This window comes from Dama dama, chromosome 21 (genome assembly GCF_033118175.1).
Source record: "Dama dama isolate Ldn47 chromosome 21, ASM3311817v1, whole genome shotgun sequence".
Lineage (NCBI taxonomy): Eukaryota > Metazoa > Chordata > Mammalia > Artiodactyla > Cervidae > Dama > Dama dama.
The window spans coordinates 41,473,079-41,495,130 of NC_083701.1; the positions used below are offsets into that span (position 1 = coordinate 41,473,079).

Below are 22,052 nucleotides of genomic sequence, written 5' to 3' on the forward strand. Positions count from 1 at the left end.
ACAGCTGTAAAATTTCAAGTAAATATAAAAAAATTAAGGGAAGATACATCGCAAATATTAATAACAAATCAAACCTCTGAATCCAGATTATCTTTTATTACAACTGGGCAATGGAGTGAGGTTGGGGGCAAGAGGCATGGAAGTAAAGCCTGCTAGGCTTTTTATCTTTCATAGGAGGAAGTCAGTGAATGGCACTTCTGTGCTGATGTAGAAAATTTGAATATATATATTACAGTACACTTTTCAAATGTTAAATTTTAAGTAATCAGTAGAAAAATAAAAAACAAAGTGGTTTCTAAATTATTATAGAAACTAAGCAAAGAAAATATCTGTATGGAGAAAGACCAGTGAAAAGGGAACAGAAAGAAAGCACAAATAACAGAGCATGAAACAGTGATACTCATGTGACTAAATATTTCATACATGATCGTAAATGGAAAAAAGGTTAAGCTCACCATTAAAACACACTCCAACATATCTAAACATGTACATACAAGAAAGAACCCAAAACAAAATAGGAGGAAAAGTAAACAATAAAAAAATAGGCAAAGGCATATTCAGCAAACAAATTCTGTTATTTATTAGGTGTGAGATTATGAATATCCACTGAGGCGTAATTACAAAACAAAACCAGTAAATGGAAGAAAGATAAAAGCTACCATTCACACTGAAGATAGAGAAAAATCAAAATCTATGCAGAAAATAACAGTATATTAAAATATACAGAGCAGAAACTGCTAGAGGGAATGGATAGGAAATGACAGTGCAATGGTTTTGAACATGACTACTTTCAATTTTTGACAAGTGATAAGACATAAAGTAAAGACATCAAACAGTCTATTTAGTGGATTTAATTATTAAATTGATAATTGACATTTCCTCCTTTAAAAATATTTCAACATTTTCATTTTCCTTACATTTATCAAATCAATGATACACTAGACCACACAGGAAAGAAACATCAGTAATTTCCTCAGTTGGGTCATATTTTAGAATAACACTTCAATAAATCTCAGAATTAAGAAAAATATTCACAAATATGTGGAAATTAAAAATCATTTTTAAGAAGGTCTTAGATCAAAGATGAAGTTTTAAAATGAAAATTTTAGGATTTGTAATTTTGGCAATAATGCATAATACATACCCTGAAAAGTTTCACTAGAAACATGCATTTCTATGTGGATAAAATATAGCAAATCATTTTTTAATGTATTCACTGTAATGGAAGTGAATCCCTTGAGGTTAAAAAAAATGAGAGAGAAAACTGATTAGAAAATAAAACTGAAATCCACAACTTCCTTGCAGAAGTGTTCCAGAAAAGCTAGACGCATTCCTAGGAGACCAGGCCTTGGACCTACGTATGGAGAAGGAGTTTGGAAGTGAAGCTTCTGGAGAAAGCTCCGAATCAAAAGGGCTAAAGTAATTATTAGAAAAAGATTAGATGGAAAAAATAAAAACAATGATCTAGAAACATTTTTTTGTGAACAAAGGAAGAAGACAAACCATGAACAAAAGGTCTCCATTGCAAATGTGCAACCACATTGGTTTGGAGTTTAAATTTACTCTTATCTGTCTAAGGGAACCACAAGCTGAGAATTGAATTTAAGTTGATTCAAAAGCAGCAAAACATAATGTGCATAGTGAAAGACAAATAATAAACATGTATGCATGCTCAGTCATGTTCAACTTTTTGCAACCCCATGGAATGTAACTCACCAGGCTCCTCTGTCCATGGAATTTTCCAGGCAAGAATGCTGGAGTGGGTTGCTATTTCCTCCTCCAGGGCATCTTCCTGATCCAGGGATCGAACTCACATCTTTTGTGTCTCCTGCTTTCATTGGCAGGTAGGTTCTTTACCAGCTGAGTTACTTGAGAAGCCCAAATAAAACATAAAAATGGACAAAATAAACAGCATGAAATAAGATGGTGTACATATGCTGTAAGAGAAGGTATATGTCTTCCAAAGAGGGATGACTTATTCCAGGCCAGATGAAAATTCCACAGAAAAAGTCCACTGAATATAAATTTGCAATTAAAAGTAATACACAAGGAAATTAGGCAGAGTGAATGAGAACAATTGCAATATGGAAAATATGAGAAAGAAGCACAAATAATAAAAAGAACAAACATTTTAGAAGGAAACAAAAAATAAAATTTGCAATGAAAATATAAAAAATATATATGAAAAATATAATCGAACATACTTGTCATGAAATGTTTACTCACGCTATTAGGAATTTTAAAAGAGAATTGAGCCAATGAAGGAAAAGGTCTATTTAAAGAGATAAAGCTTAAGATTTTCTGTAATTGACTACGGACACAAATCTCTGTATTCAAGAAGCAAAACTGAATCTTAGGCAGGTAAAAAGAGGATGATATCAATACCTAAATGCATCAGTTTCTTAAGAGATCACCAAAGGTAGAGGGATCTCTACAAATGAATGGACAACTTACTGAATGGGAGAAAATATTTGCAAATTATGTGACCAATAAAGGGTTAATAGCCAACATATATATAACTAGCTGATAGAAATAAACATAAAAATAACCCAATTAAAAAATAGGCAGAAGAACAAAATAGACATTTTTCTAAAGTGGAAATGCAGATGGCTACCAGGCACATGAAAAGATGTTCAATATTGTCAATCATTAGCAAAATTCAAATAAAAACCGTAATGAGATATCACCTGATGCCTGTCAGAATGCCTATCATCATAAAGAACACAGATAATGAGTGTTGGTGAGGAAGTAGAGAAAAGGGAAAATAAATGCATCCCAGTGTTCTTAGCAGAATTGTTTACAATTGCCAAGATATGGAAGCAATCTAAGTTTACATCAACAGATAAAAAGATGGAGATGTGTCATACACACACACACACACACACGCTGGAATACTACTCAGCTGCAAATAAGAATGAAATTTTGCCCTTTACAACATGGATGGACTTGGAGGATATTATTATGGTAAGTGAAATAAGTCAAACAAAGAAAGACTAATAGTGTATGATATAACTTATATGTGGAATCTTAAAAATTACCTAGTGAATATATGATTCACTAGCTTGTTGTATTTTTTAGATTCCCTGGTTGCTCAGTGGTAAAGAATCTGCCTGCCAATGCAGAAGACATGGGTTTGATCACTGGATTGGGAAGATCTCCTGGAGAAGGAAATGGCAATCCACTACAGTATTCTTGCCAAGAAAATTCCATGGACAGAGGAGTCTGGAAGGCTACAGTCCATGGAGATGCAAAAGAGTCAGACATGACTTAGCAACTAAACGACGACAATAGCAAAAAGAGAATAAAACAAAAATGAAGCAAACTGACAGACATAGAGAAAAAACTAGTGATACCATTGTGGACAGGGAAGGAAGGAGGGGCAATATTGGGGTAGGGAATTACAAAGTACAAACCATCACCTATAAAATAAGCTGCAAGGACATATTGTAGAACATGGGAATATAGTCAATATTGATAAAAATGATAAATAGTGTACAATCTTTAAAAATTGTGAATCATTATATTGTATACCTGTAACGTATAATATTGTACATCAAGTATACTTCAGTTAAAAAGGAAGTACATGTTTGGAGAACTGAAGTAGCCACATCTAATTATGACTCCGATGATGACCAAAAACACGTGGAGTGAGATGACTGCTCCTCAGGGCAATGAAACACTTTCAGAATGAAAATTATATCTCAGATCCTTAAACTCTCTTGAATTATGTGACTCTCAGCCAACTTATATTCAGAGAGTCACAGAATTTCTATGATGATTCTAAACAACATATCTTATTCCTAAAGTTCTACAATAATCTCTCTGGAAAATCAGAAACAAAACTTAATTGTATGGGTTATAGAAAATAAATTCAGAGCCTCATCAAATCTCTCATATGAAAGTCAGGGCATCACTTGGGAAAGAAAAGATGCTGAGATTTGGAATAAAACATTTGGGAAAACTTGGATAATGTTAAGAATGTTGAACATCTGAACACTCAGAAGTTGCTTTTCTAGTGGAAGAAGCCTTCCCTTCTGTGTTTTGGATTAGTCTTTTTTTATTAAGGTTCTTTAATTACTTTTCCTGGTATAGTTATCTTATAAGAAGTACATCTTTTCTCCTCAAGATTTGCCTCAAGTATATTGTAACTAGGGTCAGTTCTTAGCATGCTTCAAGCAGTTATGCTCACAGTAACCTGGGAGAAAATATCTCATACTTCAAAATGAATTGCAAAATGTTTATTCATGGAAAAAGTCAAATTTATTGATATGGCTGCACCTACCAGTGAATCTGAATGTAATGTGTTGGTTGCAGCAGGTGGAAAGGTCTCTAGCATTTTACCCTGGTTGGTTGAGTAAAAATTTTTGACTCAATGGTCACTCAATGGTTACTCATTGAGGTTGAGATATCAGAACCTCCTTGGTATAATATAGAGGAAAGAATCCAAGGGCTTAAGGAAATAGGCAAGTTGGAATGGATTTATCATGTGCAACTGGTCCTTCCCGTATTGCTTTTTCTGAAAGGGCACTCCCTTCACTAGGCTACTGAGAAATTACATAGGTGAGAGGAACATTTGTATCTTTAAAATATGGGAAAAAAATAAAATAAAATATGGGAATATCTTTGATGGACGAGGTATAGTGTTGGAAGATGTTGTCATTGAGCTGAGCTCCTCATGAGAATAATGCAATATTTAACTGCTAGAGACTAAGTATACATTTAAACTGGTTTTAATCCACAGAAATATTTTGCAGGCGATAATAAATCTCGTCTTCCTAAAAATAAGGTAAATGTGCAGACTAGCAGAACATTACATGATAGAGAACAAGAAAAATCCTGAAGTGAAAGTGTTAGTTGCTCTGTCACATCCAACTCTGCGACTCCACGGACCATAGTGCACCAGCTCCATGGGATTCTCCAGGCAAGAATATTGGAGCAGTTTGCCATTCCATTAATCAGGGGATCTTTCAGGGAAACATGTCAAGCAGTGTTCCAAGTTCATGATTCTAGTAACTTCAAAGGAAAATCATGTCTTCTTTCCTAATTCCTGACCGAAGGCAGTTCACAGACCAAGACTGAAGGGGTCTTTAGGGTCCACTGAAACACTGCCATTGGGATCTACCATTTATCTTTCCTTCAGTCTTGTCAAAAGAGATCTGAGGCCAATTACTAGAGTAATTGTGCACTGGAAATAATGAAATATCTAAACTCTGAATTCTCAAGGCTTAGTCAATGCCCAAGAGTTTAGATATTTCATATGGAACTTATGATAATCAGGTAATAATTGAAGTTAGGTTCCAAGTTTGAATCACCAAGTGCCTAAACCATGGAATCATCCTGCAGTTATTTCTCCAGTTCCTAAATGTGTAATTGACCTCTGGCAGACACACTTGGCATCTGACAGGATCTCTGCAGTGGTCTTCTGATCCAGGAAGTGAGGGCTGTTATGGCAGGAAGGGCAAGTGGAAGCCTCTGAACTTTCCCTCCCCACCAGGATATTTAACTGAAAGCAACACTGCATTCCTGCAGAGAATTGCAGACATGAGTGCCACCATGAAATGTTTGAAAGATACAGGGTGGTGATATGTTCACATTCCCATTTATCTTTTCCTGTTGGCTTGTACAGAAGGTGATGTGTCTTTGGAATGACTGCATTATTTAAACTTAATCAGCCATAACTGTGATTATAGCTACTGTTCCAGATATGGATTTTTTCCCTAAGTTCTTTTTCCTCAGAAATTGTGACCAGCCATCATTTTGAAGAATCTATTACAGGATGGACTGAACTGAATTGTGTGGTGGGAGTAGATCTGAGAAGTGCAATACTGGGGCCAAAGCGAACCATTTGGTACTTTGCCAAGATCTTTCCAGATCACTTTTTACTGTTTTATGTGCTGTAGTCTTATGCTGTTTTGTTTCCCAAAACCAGAAGTTATGGTCCTTATTTTTGTATAATTGCCTTAAGGCTATTTGTGCCTTACATTGCTTGAATGAACATTAAGGAATGTCAGGGAATTTATATATCCTTGTATGTGCCCAGTAACCGTACTCTGACATGTTTGGGCATATGAAAGCCATTAGCTTCTGTGCCTTGGGTTTTAGTTTACACATCACTGTTCCCTGTGGGATCAACTTGAAGTTGCTTTATGCAGAATTTAATCTGAGACTGTATCCTTGCTGGGCTTTTACCCTTTCCCTATCCTCCTTGCTTTCACTCTCTTGCTAGTTTTCCACAGAAACACTCAAAAAGTTAATTGCATGTGAATCCTTGCCTTAGCATCTGCTTTGGGGGAAACAAACCTAAGATATCAGCAATTATCTATTGGAAAATATAATGGAAAAATAGAATTCCATTCATAATAAAACAAAAATGTAAAATGCCTACAAGTAACAATATGAATTAAACTACAAAATGCTAGTGAGTATCATTTAAAAGAAGGCTTGAAAATGGCGATACAGGCTATGAACTTGTGTAGAAAGATTAAATATCATATAAATATTTTCTCCTAAATTTATATAAAGATTAAAGCCACTTCAAAGTTATTCTAAAAATTTTGGAAAAATTAACACATAATACTATTCATCACATTAACACATAATACACATAATACATAACATCACATTAACACATTAATACATAATACTATTCATCATACTGAGATTACTATGTCAAAATTGTTATTGTAATGGTTATATCAAATTTATTTCTAATAAATCCTACAGTATTTTGAAAATATACTTGGCATGGTTAAAGGCATTATTTACAAAGTGAAAGATAAATAACTTCAAAGAAAACTTCTTACCAAAAAAATCAAAAGAAGGGTATTTTCTAGTTATATAATAATAAAAGTAGCAACTACTTACTTAGTCTGTCATATATACATACCTATGGTATACACATATATCCAGACATATGTGTTCAATCATTTAATCTTCACAACCTCTCAATAAATTATGTGTAGAGTTAGAGAAAAGGAAATCTATGTGTAGATGGGTTAAGTAACTTGTTCAAGATCTTACAGGTAGAAATTGATTGCACTGGGATTTAACTCCAGACATTTTAAATTCAGATTCCACACTCTTAACCATTTTGTTATGTATCTGTATATGCTAATAACCCATTTACCAAAGACAATGAAAAAATTAGGACCCATCACAAGCAAGTCATTCTGTCATAAGGAAGACATATATCGCTACCAAAAGAGATATTTCAAAACTGTTTTGAAAGAGAGCAATGGAGGAGAATACTGTAAATCTGTTCAAAGTCATTATCCTGAGAACTAGCACTCAATGGATGTGGGAACAGGGCTCAATTGCATTATATTTCTAAAGTTTATTAAAACCATTTGTCTCATATGCCAGTTATCTCTGTATCTTCAACTGCCATTTCTGTATGATCAGTCCTCAAAATGCATTTAAAAATTTGAAATGGCAGTTATTCTTTGCTTGTCTTTATCTTCTACTTTATCATCTACATTATTTACTAGCACTGAACAGAGATTTATTGATTTATTCAGGCTTACGGTAATGATTACAGATGTCTGGCTGAAAAATCTCTCTGCTAGTTTCATCTAGCTACAGAAGCAGAATCACCATAAAATATCTCCATCTGTTCTGTCAAGCCATATGACTCACCGTGACCGTGGGTAGTTGAATGACCTACAGAATGATCAGGACATTTGACCTGTACCTAACATTCAGACCATCAGTTGACAAAATGAAGCAGATCTTGGTCCCAATCCAAGATTAGATTTAGTAATAAAAATTTAACTCATTTTTTGATAGCTCTTTCAATCACATATTCTAAAAGGCAGTATTGAGAAAAGCATACTCTTATTGAAGAGACATGCACTGATTGTAGTCTTAAGTTATTTTTCTTTTAAAATTACTTTCATATCAGATATTATGTTTTTGTCATTATTATTTCTTTAATATTCACTTTTTCTTAAGTATTTAAAAATTAATTATCTTTAAGTGCATATTTAAAAAATATAAACAATAGCAGTTTTATTTTTATCAATTATCTATAAATACTATACTCATTAACACCTATTGTTTCTTAGGCATAATGTTACAGTCATTTAAGTTTATTGAGATCAAATGTATTTCAATATCAATACATTTTTCCCATATAATTAGTGAAAAATGAATTGGCAGTTAACAGCTAATTATTCTATCCTTTCTGAAGGTGATGCTGTTATAATCGGTGAATAATAATAAGATCAGAGAATAAGCATTCTATATCTATTCTCTTAGTCTTGTCATCTTAATCTTAAATCGAGGTTCATTGAAAAGTGGAAAGAGATGGGGTTAAATACAGGAACAAAAATAAATACGTTTTTCATTTGGTACAGTGAGAGGATTACCAATGAGGGTGATGACTTTGTACTTCTACTGATGAAAAATGGCTAACTGGTGAGGAGTGAACACTCTGGCAGGAAACAGAAAGCAGACACATAATTCACAAACCAGACAGTGAGAGAGAAGCCTCAGAATAAAGATAAGTGTAGACAGGCGTGTGTGTGGATGGCAGAGTGCACCGATAGAGGCTGTCGCCCTCATGGGAAGGCAGAGGTATCAAGGCTCAGAGCACATTTCATCTGCAGATGCTAAAAAGCAACCTAAAATGTGAAAGAATGTTTGGTTATAGAAAAGTGATGGAATTGTTTCCAAGAAGAATAATTAAGAGGCATTTTAAAATAGAGGAACAGTAGCTTCTGTTTCTCCTCATGCATTCTTAATAAAATTTGGACTTAGTTTGGTATTCAGTAGGGATGATCTTTGAAAACTTATTACCTATGTGCCCATTCACAGCATTATACACAGAAGGAAACTGAGGTGCAGGGAAGTGATGTAGCTTTCCAAGGTCCTGAAGCTGGATGGTGGCAAAGCTGAAACGAATGGCAACACTTTTCAGATATCAGATTATATACAAGGGTTTATATTTTGGATACTAATGGCCCACCTTCACATAAAAAAAAACAAATTGTAAGGGTTTCAGTTTGGAGAAGCATTTATAATAATTACTCTACTTTGATGATTCTTATTTCAGTTCAACTCAGAACATTTTCCCCATACCCAATATATGTAAGCACTATGGTAAGGAGCAAAGTTTAAAAGAGGCACTGTCCTTGCATTGAAAGGGAGATTATAAACAATTCAGTTCAGTTCAGCTCAGTTGTTCAGTCATGTCCGACTCTTTGTGACCCCATGAATCGCAGCATGCCAGGCCTCCCTGTCCATCACAAACTCCCGGAGTTTACTCAAACACATGTCCATCGAGTCGGTGATGCCATCCAGCCATCTCATCCTCTGTTGTCCCCTTCTCCTCTTGCCCCCAATCCCTCCCAGCATCAGGGTCTTTTCCAATGAGAATTAAGAGAGTCTAATACAGAAGTACATTTAATATACGAATAGCTTGTTTCCCTATCTGCCTGATAATGAGATTTACCTGTGACATGTTAGAAATATAGAATCCTGTGTCTCTGTCTTGCAGATTCAGGATCTTAGATCTGGAGTGAAGGTTCTTCTAATTTTTAGTTAATATTTCAGATCATTCTTATGATTGGGCAGGCTGGGTAGACATTACTGCCATATTTCCCAAGTTTGTTTACATATTGGAATCATCTAATGAACTTGAAAAACTAATAATTCTTCTTTCCCACCCTCAGAAGCCATCCTTTGATTTATTATTCTGAGGCATAGCCAGCAATTTAGATTTTTAAAAATCACCCAGGTGATTCTGAGGAACAAACAATTGTGGGAACTACTTTACTATGCCATTGGGATGTGGTGCTTAAGAAAGGTATCATGAAGGAAATGCCCAAAACCTTTTTAAGCTCATACTTTAAAAAATTTACCACATAGGCATTTTTCATATATTAGGTTTTTCAATTTTTAAATAAACCTATCAGGTTAATACAATTATTATCTATATTTCATAGCTTAAAAAATATAGAAAACAAGCTCAAGCCCATAGCCTGTAAAAGTGACTGAGCAGCTATTGAGAACTGGATTTTTCTGAGTCCTTAGCCTGAGTGTTTGTCACTTTGCCAGACCAACTTTCAGATGCAGCTTGAAGGATGGTAAAGTTTGAACTGACAGAAATTGTGATGGAAGGCATTCCAAGGAAGGCACCAATGTCAAGAGGGGGAGGAGGGAGTGTGACAAGTCAAGTCCGGAAGTTTGCCTCCAGATAATGGAGGGCCTTCAGTTCACTGATTGCTTGGCTAATCATCAGGACATTGGTTGGTCCATTGATTCGTTGATTCATTTATTCAGCTAGCTTACTGTCATTTTTAAATGACATTGCAAGCATTACACTGAGGGCGGTGACTGCAGTCATGAAATTAAAAGATGCTTATTCCTTGAAAAGAAAGCTATGACTAACCCAGAAAGCTACTGAAAAGCAGAGACATCACTTTGCTGACAAAGGTCCAGATAGACAAAGTTATGGTTTTTTTCCAGTAGTGACATACAATTGTGAGAGTTAGATGCCGAAGAATTGATGCTTTTGAATTGTGATATGGGGAAAACTCTAGAGAATCCTTTGGACAGCAAGGAAATCAAACCAGTCAATCCTAAAGGAAATCAACTCTGAATATTCATTGGAAGGACTGCTGCTGAAGCAGAAGCTCCAATCTTTTGGCCACCTGATGTGAAGAGTTGCCTCCTTGGAAAAGACTCTGATGCTGAGAAAGACTGAAAGTAAAGGGAAAAGGGGATAGCAGAGGATGAGATGGCTAGATAGTATTCCTGACTCAGTGGACCTGAATTTGAATAAACTCCAGGAGATAGTGGAGCACAGAGGAGCCTGGTTTGCTGCAGTCCACGTGGTTGCAAAGAGTCAGACACGATTTAGTGTCTGAAAAACAAGTATTACATTGTAAAATTTTTTTAAAAAAGCACTTTTAGATTGAACACATGAATTAAACATTCACATAGACTTTTGACAATGAACTTGTTTCAATTTCTATTTTATTTCTGTTAACATGCTATAAAAACTTACAATAAACATGTTGAGAACCAAGACATCATTGCAGACAGAGCACTGAGGAGTGCTGAAAGTTCACTTTTGCTGGGCCTTTAAAAGATCAAATAAGCAGGAGTAGGAAGAAACCCTGGTGGCTCAGATGGCAAAGAATCCACCTGCAATGTGGGAGACCTGGGTTCAATCCTTGAGTTGGGAAGATCCCCTAGAGGAGGCATGGCAACCCACTCTAGTATTCTGGACTGGAGAATCCCCATGGACTGAGGAGCCTGATGGGCTAAAGTTCATGGGGTCACAAAGGTCATACATGACTGAGTGGCTAAGCAATCTTACCGCAAAAATTATTGTACTGAAATAAATAGAACTAGAGCTACATATATCAATAGGGATTAATTTTAAAAACAAAATTGAGGGGAAAGGTCTATAGATGGCTTGAAATATATTTTTATTTCTGCATGCATATATATTAAATTTTTAATCATATATGAAAATCAGTTCAGTTCATTTCAGTTTAGTTGCTCAGTTGTGTCTGACTCTTTGCCATCCTATGGACTGTAGCACACCAGGCTTCCCTGTCCAACACCAACTCCTGGAGCCTATACAAATTCATGTCCATCAAGTCGGTGATGCCACCCAACCATCTCATCCTCTGTTGTCCCCTTCTCCTCCCATCTGCAATCTTTCCCTGCATCAGGGTCTTTTCAAATGAGTTGATTCTTTGCATCAGGTGGCCAAAGTATCAGAGTTTCTGCTTCAACATCAGTCCTTCCAATTAATATTCAGAACTGACTTTCTTTAGGATGGACTGTTTGGATCTCCTTGCAGTCCAAGGGACTCTCAAGAGTCTTCTCCAATACCACAGTTCAAAAGCATCAATTCTTCGGCACTCAGCTTTCTTTATAGTCCAACTCTCACATTCATACATGACCACCAGAAAAACCATAGCCTTGACTAGATGGACATTTGTTGGCAAAGTAATGTCTCTGCTTTTTAATATGCTGTCTAGGTTGGTCATAGCTTTTCTTCCAAGGAGCAAGTGTCTTTTAATTTCATGGCTACAGTCACCACCTGCAGTAATTTTGGAACCCAAAAGTATAAAGTATCTCACCATTTTCATTGTTTCCCCATCTATTTGCCATGAAGTGATGGGACCAGATGTGATGATCATAGTTTTCTGAATGTTGAGTTTTAAGCCAACTTTTTCATTCTCTTCTTTCACTTTCATCAAGAGGCTCTTTAGTTTCTCTTCATTTTCTGCCATAAGGGTGGTGTCATCTGGGTATCTGAGGTTATTGATATTTCTTCCAGCAATCTTGATTCCAGTTTGTGCTTCATCCAGCCTGGCATTTCTCATGATGTTTCCTGCATGTAAGTTAAATAAGCAGGGTGACAATATATAGCCTTGATGTACTCCGTTTCCTATTTGGAACCAGTCTGTTATTCCATGTCCAGTTCTAACTGCTGCTTCTTTGACCTGCAAACAGATTTCTCAGGAGGCAGGTAATGTGGTCTGGTATTCCCATCTTCTGAACCATTTTCCAGTTTGTTGTAGTCCACACAGTCAGAGGCTTTGACATAGTCAGTAAAGCAAAAGTAGATGTTTTTCTGGAACTCTCTTGCTTTTTTGATGATGCAGAGTATTTGGCAATTTGATCTCTGGTTCCTCTGCCTTTGCTAAATCCAGCTTGAACTTTTGGAAGTTCACAGTTCACATACTGTTGAAGCCTGGCTTGGAGAATTTTGAGCATTACTTTACTAGCGTGTGAGATGAGTGCAATTGTGCGCTAGTTTGAACATTGGAAAGAAAACTGATCTTTTCCAGTCTGTGGCCACTGCTGAGTTTTCCAGATTTGCTGACAAGCACTTTGACAGCATCATCTTTTAGTATTTGAAATAGCTCAACTGGAATTCCATCACTTCCACTAGCTTTGTTCATAGTGATGCTTCCTAAGACCCACTTAACTTCACCCTCCAGAATGTCTGACTCTAGGTGAGTGATCACACCATCATGGTTACCTGAGTCATGAAAAGCTTTTTTGTATAGCTCTTCTATGTATTCTTGCCATCTCTTCTTAATATATTTTGTTTCTGTTAGGTCCATACTATTTATGTCCTTTATTGTGCTCATATTTGCATGAAAATATTCCCTTGGTATCTAATTTTCTTAAAGAGATCTTTAGTCTTTCTCATTCTATTGTTTTCCTCTATTTCTTGCATTGATCCCTGAGGAAGGCTTTCTTATCTCTCCTTGTTATTTTTTGGAACTCTGAATTCAAATGGGTATATCTTTCCTTCCCTGGGACTTCCCTGGTGGCTCAGATGGTAAAGCATCTGCCTATAATGTGGGAGACCCAGGTTCAATCCCTGGGTTGGGAAGGTCTCCTGGAGAAGGAAATGGCAACCCACTCCAGTATTCTTGCCTGGAAAATCCCATAGACGGGGGAGCCTAGTAGGCTACAGTCCATGGGGTCACGAAGAGTCGGATACGACTAAACGACTTCACTCACTTTATATCTTTCCTTTTCTCCTTTGCCTTGAGCTTCTCTTCTTTTCTCAGCTATTTGTAAGCCTTATTTTTAAATTTTAAAAATATATGACAATGATACACACAAAATTCATAGTAGGGATGCTGTGGCTGATTTTATTTTCCAGTTATGACCACAGTAATATTCTCATCCCAAACATTCGTATGATGTGACCTGTCATTTTTTTTCATTTGGTATTAGGTTTATGCTCATTTACCATGAACTTGACTGGACCTGTGTGACTATTGCAAACAGTGAACACACCTCCAAATGATTTCAGCCTCTCATAGTCACCCCCAGGCCTGAAGTCTTCCCAGCTGATACTCCAAACATCATGGAACAGAGTTAAGGCATCCTCACTGAGCCCTTTCCCAAATTCTGATACATAGAATCCACAAAATATATAAAACCATTATTTTTTAAAAGACCAGTGATATATGACTTAAAAAATACATGAGTAATTTTTGTTCTTTTTAGGAAATAGGTCCCTGGAGGTTTCTAGACTACGCAAGTGGCATTGACATCTATCCCTAAGCAGAATGCTTCCTATATGACACTACTTTCTATTGAGTGCTCTTTTATTTCAGTACAATTTGAGTTCTTCAGATTATCAGAGAAAATGCAGCTAGGTGTTGTTTGTCAAAGACAGCTAATCTCCCTTTTTACAAGACTGGTTTTTCTGTAGGCCATGGAGAAAGTAGAGAATGTTTGGTAGCAAGAGGAAGGGGATTTTGGAGACTGAGTATTGAATCTTTCTGGGAGAAGAGTTTCCTGGGCACAGAATTGTATTTTCTCTGTTGATTATAAAGTTACTGACTTTTTCATCAATTGTGTGCATATGCATGGTCGTATGATGCACACTGTATCAGTACCAACAAATCAGCACCAAGATAGATAATACACCAAAGTGACTCCATCAAAGTATTTTGGTCAATTAGCTTTTCCATGTGAAGGAACTAAATGTCAATGGGATGATGATACTAATGTTAGGTATTACATTTAGAATTTACGAATGCACATGTGAATTCAATTATTCTTCATTTATCAAATATGTTTTTAAGTGTTTGTAATGTGTCAAGCAGTGCACTACACAGTGAAGTTACAGAGTGAGCAAAAAATAACATTTCCTGTTCTCCATGATCTTGCAATCTAGTGGGGAAGACAATCAAATAACTATACAAATGTACAATGGATATACATTGAATGTCATTTATTCAGTTCAGTTCAATCACTCAGTCGTGTCTGACTCTTTTTGACCGCATGAACCGCAGTATGCCAGGCCTTCCTGTCCATCACCAACTCCCGGAGTTTACCCAAACTCATGTCCATTGAGTCGGTGATGCCATTTAACCATCTCATCCTCTGTCGTCCCCTTTTCCTCCTACCCTTAATCTTTCCCAGCATCAGGGTCTTTTCAAATGAGACAGCTCTTTGCATCAGGTGGCCAAAGTATTGGAGTTTCAGCTTCAACATCAGTTCTTCCAATACATTGTCTAATAAATACAAGGCATGTGGGTTCATCATTCAGTCATATCTGACTCTTTGTGACCCCATGGACTGTAGCCTGCCAGACTCCTCTGCCCATAGAATTCTCCAGGCAAGAATAACTGGAGCGGGTAGCCATTCCTTTCTCCAGGGATTTTCTTGGCCCAGGGATTGAACTGGAGTCTCCTGCATTGTAGGCATATTCTTTACCATCTGAGCTACAAAGGAAGCCCAGTAAATATAATAGTACATGCAGATTAAGAAACACCCAATTTAGTGAAGAATATATTGGTTATAATATAATATATTGTTATATTTATAATATAAACTTAAGAATATGTATGAGGGAAATCAAATTACCTGTTTACATAAGGAAAAATGAAGTTTAACTTTTCAGCACATTGTCTAGTATAGAAGTTGTGTGGGGAGTCCAAAAGTATGCAGAAAGCTATGACAAAATAGCCATTCTGTCAGGTCTGCCAGCATCTCTATTAGGTGTTTGGTTCAATTATCTAGTAGAGAAGAATAATGAGGAGAAAATACAAGAAGAGCTATTTTATGATCCTGGATATAGATCATTTAAAAAATGCTATTTGTGAATTTAATACTAAATGGGTTTATTATTTATAAAACACTGGAAATAATTTGATCATCCTAATGATGTATGTTAGATTTATAGTTTGTTTTTAAATTAATTGAAAAATTAAATTGAACTTATTTCTTTAACTTGAAAAGCACAGTGAACATAGTCATTATAAAAAATAAAAACTCAGCAAAGGTCATATTTGAACAATGCTTGGAATCCTGTTGCATTGAACTTATAGACCAGTGAAACTGCATCTTATTTATCTGAAGCTTTGCAAAGACGCAGCAAAAGGCCTTTTTCCAAGCTCAGGTTTCACTGTGGATTTCAAGAGAGTTGTCACAAAGCAATCTCCTACAAAAATCTCTCATCCAAGTTCCACAAAGTCAAGTGTAACAGACTCCGTAATTGAATCTTTATCCAGCATGGAGATGAGATGCCTTCTGATCTAGTATTACACCAGTAAAAGCTTGTCACTGGTTACCAAGAACAGTTACCTTAGATCAAGAACATGATCCGAGAGAGAGCAAGCGTGTGTACATGCATCCGTTTTATGAAGCTGAAATCCAATCTATGGCATTCATAGTTTCTCAAAGTTATCGTAAAAAGCATCAAGCTAGAGGTAACATGGAATGGTATTTTTATCTTGAATGTGTTATAATGCATTTACTTCCCAGTTCTTTAAATTTTAAAAAGATTCTTATTAATCACTGGATTATTCAACTCTCACTAGATAAAATGGAAAAGTTTTAGGAAATAAGGAGGACAGTAATTCTAACATATCAGAGGAAAATAAACATTACAGTATATGATATTATGAACTTAGGTTTTCTTGCCATTGTGAAGACTTCGCACATTTCCTTCCATCTTTGACATGTACAATTGTGAAGGTAATAATGCTTAAAATGACTCTACTGTAAAATTTCCCATTGTCTGATTAACACTCTTGTATTAGATGGCTAGAAGTAAAATAGATGCAACTTTATCTATTTTTTTTTAAAGTGGAAAAAGTATTCTTGTCAGATTGCTTCGCAGTTTTTAAAGAACTCTCAAATACAAAGTCTTCATTCATCCTCCAAACTTCAAAGCAAGTTGTAGGTAGTTGAGGTATCATGGCTCCTCTGAACATGAAGAAATCGGTGCCCTGAAAATTCAAGTGGTTTTCCTGAAATCATATAGTAATCTAAGTGTCCTGATTCTTCAAACTATTCCTTTCTCTGGGATGAATTTATGCAGAAAGAGAAACTATCTCTTAAAATGACTTTATTAGATTGCTAGGACTGCCATACCCAAGTACTACAAACTGGGTGACTTAAACAATAAGAATGAATTGTCTCACTGTTCTGAGGGCAAAACTTTCAAAATCAAGGTGTTGGTAGGGTTGGTTCCTCCAAGAGCTCTGAAGACCAGATCAGTTCTAAGCCTCCCTCCTTGGCTTATAGATGACTGTCTTCATGTTCACATGGTTTTCTCTCTATAACTTCACATCCTCTCCCTGTGCATATATGTATCCAAGCTTCTTTATATATATAAAAACACCAGTAATACTGAATTAAGACTTATCCTAGTGACCTCATTTTAGCTTATTACCTCTGCAAAGGCCCTATTTCCAAATAAGATCACATAGTGACATACCAGAGGTTAGGACTTCAACATACAAATTTTGGTGGGACACAATGCAGCCCATAACAATGACCTTTAGCTTCATATCCAAGAATGTGATATGGTTGATCTACAAACTGCTATTAAGTTATATGCTGGGATTGAAGGGGGAATGTCTGCCAAGCCCACATTTCTTCTAGAAGACCTGCTCTTCCATAAAGATCAATCCTCAGCAGTCACTTTGGCACCATGTGAAACCGTCCCCTTGACCAGTCAAATATTCCTCCATGTGTATGTGATTCAGCTGAGGTAATCAGATTTTCCTGGGAATATTAAATTGGTGGACCATTAGCTGCTGGTCTGTTTGAGCTCTGGTGCAGTTCTTTAGTTTCTCAGCCCATGGTTGTTGATATTTTCTTTAGGATTCTGTGAGAATCTATGAGAGTCAATCCTAAAAGAAATCAACCCTTTAGGTGTTCATATTCGCTGGGAGGACTGATGCTGAAGCTGAAGTTCCAAGCCACCTGATGTGAAGACTTGACTCATTGGAAAAGACCCTGATGCTGGGAAAGAACGTAGGTAACTGGAGAAGGGGGTGGCCGAGGATGAGATGATTAGTAGCATCACTGACTTGACGGACATGAATTTGAGCAAACTCTGGGAGATCGTGAAAGACAGAGGAGCCTGGCATGCTACAATCCATAAGGTCACAAAGAATTGGACATGACTTATTAACTGAAAACAATTATGAGAACCCTATTATATTTTCAGTATACTCTTCTCCTTTTATCCCCCTTTTTTCTCTCTTTCTCCCTCCCTCTCACCCTTCCCCGCTTTGGTTACCTGTGTGTGTGTGTCTAAAACAACTTAAAGTTCACCTCTCATAACAACAGCAAAACTTGGTTACAAAGGGGGCAGCTTACTAGATTTGTGTTATCAAAATTTTTTTAATAAACACCTTCCTCAAACCCTAGTACACAGAATAAGTGGACTCTACTATGAAGAAGAAGGATCTGTGTGTCTCCCCAGGTACTCCTCCAAGTTTTGTCTTACTCTTTACTTTCCTTCCTTCTGCTCCCACAATCAGACACTGAAGGGTGTATCTGGAGCTCCAAGGCTGTGTAAACCATGACTTGAAAACCGTGACAGAAGCTTCATTTCTCTTTCATTCCTAGAATTATTTTATTCCCCTCTGTATAGCCAACAACTCATTGATTTCATTAGAAAATGACTTAGTTTGAGAAAATGATTTTCTCTCTATAAGTAGCCATTATCAAAAATATGGCCCTAGAAAGAAGTCAGGCAGAGCCAATGAATTTCCTAAAATATGAGAATATGCTTTGATGTGAACTGTACTTTGAAATCCCAGAGTGTAATTTCCAGCAAAGTTCTTAAGAGAGAAGGGTTTTCATATTTCTGACTGTACTCTTTTTTTTTTTTTTTAATTTCCAGAGGCTATTTGTCATTTTCAGTAACATAGAATTTGATAAATGAGGGAAAGTAGAATCTAATTACAAATAATTGATCACTATTATGAGAGAAATGCTTTTTTTTAATATGTGAAAGGAACTTCTATTGATTGAGCAAAATATTCTAGTAATTGTTAATATCTTTTTTTGTGTGTGTGTGAGGAACAATTGATTGAAGTCTCTACTGAAATGCTTAGGACATGCAGGAGATGTACAGAATAAAATGATCTCATTAATGGGATCTTGCTTTACTTTTTAAATGTTGAATATTTATATTCAATAAAGATCTTCTTCCTAAATGAAATGTGCATGTGGGGTTGTCTGTAGAGGTGGGATTAGTATCTAGATGTGGTATTGTTGTTGTTGCTAAGTTGTGTCCAACTCTTTGAGATTCCATGAACTGTAGCGTTCTAGGTTTCTCTGTCTTTCACTATCCCCCTGAGTTTGCTCAAACTCATGTCCCTTGAGTCAGTGACGCCATCCAACCATCTCATCCTCTGTTGCCCCCTGCCTCTCTTGCCCTCAATCTTTCCCAGCATCAGGGTCTTTTCCAATGATTCAGCTCTTTGCATCAGATGGCCAAAATATGTATGAAGTGAAGTGAAGTGTAGTGAAAGTCCCTCAGTCATGTCCAAACTTTGCAACCCCGTGGGCCATAGAGTCCATGGAATTCTCCAGGCCAGAATACTGGAGAAGGTAGCTGTTTCCTTCTCCAAGGGATCTTCCCATAGAGAAAGATAAATCAGGTGGGATGTAATCATCATTTCAAAGAACTAATCATCCTGCCAATGATCCTGACTTTCTCCACTGGTCCTTATTCCCAGTAAGAATGTATTACTATGTTTCATCTTTAATTGGTTATTCCTTTCTTAATTAAAACAATCACTTGGCATGAATTAGGAGGCCTGAACTGCTTTTGACTATCTAAATGTACTTACTGGGCTTTAGATTTCTACTCTGTAAATAAAGGGTCTAAATTGTAATATTTTATATTTCTACTGATTTTGGAAAGCATGCCCAGTAAGTCAGTTTCTGATCAGTGATGTCACACCACACAGCTCCAGGTGGCACTCTGCATGTGGAGCACACGGCAGCCCAGATCTGATGAGTCAATATTTTAATTAATTATATCTTGTTCTCATTGCAGTTAATTAGTATCATGGCCAGATTTTACTAAGCATTCTGAATTTAATTTAGAGACACATAAATCACTGACAAATTCCTTTGGCATTTCAATATAAGAGATACTAAATTTCTCAATGTATCTTTTGATGTTACTTCTACTTTGAAAAATTAATTAGCCAGGAGTCAAAATTAAATAAGGAAAAGCATGTGAAATCAGGGAGAGAATGTTTTATGTGTATATATGTGTGTATATATATGTATATATATATTATAACAATCCATTTCCTAGACTAGGAAATATTTGTTCTTTTTTTCCTTGGCCAAGTCTTTTTCGGAAGGTAAATAATAAAGAACAAATGTAGCACTAAGTAAAAAAATTCTTCCTTCAGTCCTTCTGTGGGGAATAGGCATGTCTTCTTATTAGATTTTAGTTTTCTTGTTTTAAGATTTTTTTTTATGTGGACCATTTTTATTTTTTTAAATTATTATTATTTTTTTTTTATGTGGACCATTTTTAAAGTCTTCATTGAATTTGTGATAATACTACTCCAGTTTTATGTTTTGTTTCTTTGACTGTGAGGTCTGTGGGATCTTAGTTCCCCAACAAGGGATCATAAATGTACCCCCACCTTCTACATTGAGAGGTGAAATTTTAACCACTGGACCACCAGGAAATCTCCTGATTTTGTTTTTTAAAGCCATCGTTCCTGGACCAATCTGCAGCATCCACCAGCTACTTCTAATATTATGGCTCTAGTTTGGTTCTCCTCATAGAATTTATTACAATTCCATGCTTTTGGCTATTCATTTATCTATTATTCTCTAGCTCCACATGATTACGAGGACATTGCCTATCTGGTTCATTGTTGTGTCCTCAATGTTTAGAATAGTTCCACGTAGCAGATAGACCGTTGATGTTTGTTGAAAAAATGAATGAGGATAGTCTCCTGTCTGGCCTGACATGACTGAACTAATCTTTTAAAGGAAAGAGATCTGGCTGATGTTTAGAGAACAAACTTCAAGGGGCAAGGTTGGAGGCAGGGAGATGAGTAAGAAAACGACTAGTATTGACATATATACCCTACTTTACATGAAATAGATAGCTAGTGGAAAGCTGCTTAATAGCACAAGAGCCCAGCTCTGTCCTCTGTGATGACCTAGAAGGGTGGGATGGGGGGTGGAGTGGGAGGCAGGCTCAAGAGGGAAGGCATGTGTATACACACATAACTGATTCACGTAGCTACACAGCAGAAACTAACACAACATTGTAAAGCAATCATACTCCAACTTAAAAAAATTAAAAAATAAACAGCAAAAAAGCAACAAAGCAATAACACAAAAATCTAGCAAAAAATGTTTTAAAAAAAGAAAGCAAGAAACAATAAACAAAACCAGAGACTGATCACATTTATGAATAGCAATGGAAAAATTATGAATAAAAGATTAACAAAAAGCTTAAGTAGTACAATGAAAGAATATTATTTCACACAAAAAGTAAACTACTGCAGTGGTCCAGGCAAGATATAGTGTTATACTTAACTACAGTGGTGGCGAAATTGGTAGCTAGTGATTCAATTCTATATATTACACATATTTTGATATTCAAATCATCAAAATTGAATGATGGATTGGATGTAATATGTAAGAGATAAAGAAGAGTTGGGGATGTTTCCAGGGATTTTCATCTAAGTACCTGGATAAATGGATTTGTCATTAAATAAGGAATTACAGGAAACGTTGGAAAGGAGGATTATTCTTTTCATTAAAAAATTTTTGGTGCATATAGTGTTCTTAAAATCAAGTGGTCAGTTTTTAAAATGTTGACTTTCAAAAAGTTGAATTTCAAAAGAGTGCAAAAGTGGAATATTTTTAAAAATTGAAGCTTCTCTGTACCTTGCTTCTTAATTTAGTTTTTATTATCTTCATGTGTCATAGGTGGTGCTAGTGGTAAAAAAAACCTGCCTGCTGATGAAGGTGATGTAAGAGACGTGGGTTCGATCCCTGGGTCAGGAAGATCCCCTGGCGAAGGGAATGACAACCCGCTCCAGGATTCTTTCCTGCAGAATCTTATGGACAGAGGCACCTGGAGGGCTACAGTCCAAAGGGTCGCAGAGAAGGACACAACTGAAGTGACTTAGCACACATATTCATTTTAAAAAAAATAATTTTAGTTATTTATTTTTGGCAGTGCTAGGTCTTCCTGATATGGGGTTTTTTTTCTCTAGTTGCAGTGAGTGGGGGCTACTCTCGAGTTGAGGTGCATGTGATTCTCA

General features: G+C 36.2%; 1 long non-coding RNA gene across 3 annotated transcripts in view; it reads left to right on the forward strand.

The window, feature by feature from the left end:
• LOC133042682 (uncharacterized) overlaps positions 1-22,052 on the forward strand; it is a 131,478-nt gene that overhangs the window by 57,763 nt on the left and 51,663 nt on the right. Inside the window, exon 3 of one of the 3 annotated variants that reach the window (XR_009689558.1) lies at positions 3,079-3,689. The exons of the other annotated variants lie outside the window; for them this stretch is intronic. This is a non-coding gene — a long non-coding RNA (uncharacterized LOC133042682). Of the gene's footprint in view, positions 1-3,078; positions 3,690-22,052 lie in introns of those variants that run through there. 3 annotated transcript variants of the gene reach the window in all.